The 1863-nt window shown below is 48.2% G+C and overlaps 1 pseudogene; it reads right to left on the bottom strand.

The window, feature by feature from the left end:
• Window positions 1–294: 294 nt before the first annotated feature.
• Window positions 295–1329, bottom strand: LOC138174918 (ciliary neurotrophic factor receptor subunit alpha pseudogene; annotated as a pseudogene).
• Window positions 1330–1863: the final 534 nt, after the last annotated feature.

Raw genomic sequence — 1863 nt, 5'->3', positions numbered from 1 at the left:
GGACTACAGGCTGCATGGGTGCCACAGGAGGGGAGAAACATATCAGGTAGATGGAAGAAGGGTATAGATTGGGGACAGGAGGCTGGAGGAGGGGAGTCAGGGGCTAGGGTTGTCTCTATAAAGTGAAGCTGGAAACAATGTGAAATGTTCTCCTGACTGTGTGCAAAATAGAAAAACTGAGAATCCCAACAGTATTTTTTGTTGGTTTTTTTTCCCCTGTTTTGTGTGTGTGATCTTTTTTTTTTGTGATTCTTTTGTTGTTTTTGTTCATTTCTGTTTTCAAAATTTTCTTCCACAGGAATGCAAAGAGGGACTTAAATAAAGAGGCCAGTGGCTGCTATGGTGATCATTGTCACAGTCAGCAGGAGGCCAATTGAGGATCCCACACCATCCCCAACCTCTCCAGGATCACAGTTCTTCCTGGTGGGAGGTGGACAAAGGACATGGTGGTGGTGGTCTATGGAGCCTGAGTCGCTGTTGTAAGGTATCTGGGCTCCTCAGTCCAAGGAGTGGCATGTGTGGACACACTCCAGTCACTCCACTTCCCAATCTCATCTTTAGCACCCATCTGAATGATGTACTCCTTCCCAGCATATGCATCCATGATGGTGTGAATGGTGCCATCAGACAGCTCAACGTGTTGCCACTGGTCAAGGATCAGTTGCTGGTATGGAAGGAAGAACTTGAGAGGGAATGACTCAGGATCAGTCCAGAAGAAGGGTGTCTGCCAGGTCACCTCCAGGCATCAAGGACTGCTAGGTACAGGCTGGGCCATGACATTCTCTGGAGGATTGGGCTTCACTATAGTGAACTCATCAACGTGAACTATAGTGAATGGTGATGGCTGTAAAGTTGTGGCCCAGGGCATTGGTAAACGTCAGCGTGACCTTGTATTTAATTGTAGAGCAGAGGTGTGTATATTGGATGTGACACTGGTTTTTGGGGGCTGGGTCCTTCTCACAGTCTAACAGTTTGGAGCCATGCAGAACTGTCACATTGAAGGTATTGGGCATGTGTGTGGGTGTAGGCAAGTGCCAGCTGCAGTAGAATCCCTTGGGGTAGCTGTTGTAGTGGCAGGTGAGGCTCTTGGGGTGGCATGCCCACATGCAGCAGGGCCTGGTATGGTAGGTGCCGTGAGGAACCCTGGTAGCAGGCATAGTGACCACTGTGGCTAAGGTCCAGGCCCTCAAGGACTAAGTGGGAGCCATTAAGATGGGCAGCCTCCAGGTCTGTCCTGTTGACCCTCCAGGTGACTGTTGTGTCCCAGGCTGCTGTCCCACAGGGAAGGGTCACATCTGAGCCCAGGCATTCATGCGAAGCAGGCCCACAGAACAGGAGTGGCCATTGTGCTCAGAACTCTGTGTCACTGCCGCTGCCGCAGCCTTCCTTGGCAGTTCTCTGTGCCAGCACTAGAGCTGCCCTCGCCGCCCCCCCCTCCCCAAGAGCGCTCCTCCCTGGATCCCATTCCCTGGAGGCTGGCTCCTCGAGTGCAGCCACTGGGGCTGCTGCCAACACTGCTGCTACCCTCCTGCCCGTTCTGCTAGTGGTTTATTTCCTATGAAGTTATGAAAATATTAAGGAAAAGGGATAGACATATATACATGCATACACACATAAACATGTACACACATGTGTATGTTTATACATGTGTATGTACATATTACTCTATCAGTCAATATAGCTATAATATGTGCTTACTATAGTCAGTTACTGAGCTAGGCAATGGGAATACAAACACATAAAAAATGTTTTTGGGACCTTAAATTCTGTATTGGTGGTAGAATAAGTTATAAAGATATATATCCAGATGCATGTATGTATATATATATATACCAGTTCCCTAAATTTCCAAATTTTGTTTTC

This window comes from Petaurus breviceps, unplaced genomic scaffold, assembly GCF_028583685.1.
Source record: "Petaurus breviceps papuanus isolate PSGF00001 unplaced genomic scaffold, PetGlider_PUasm1.0 76, whole genome shotgun sequence".
NCBI lineage: Eukaryota > Metazoa > Chordata > Mammalia > Diprotodontia > Petauridae > Petaurus > Petaurus breviceps.
The sequence above is the reverse complement of the archived record's forward strand: the minus strand, read 5'-3'. Positions and strand labels throughout refer to the sequence as shown.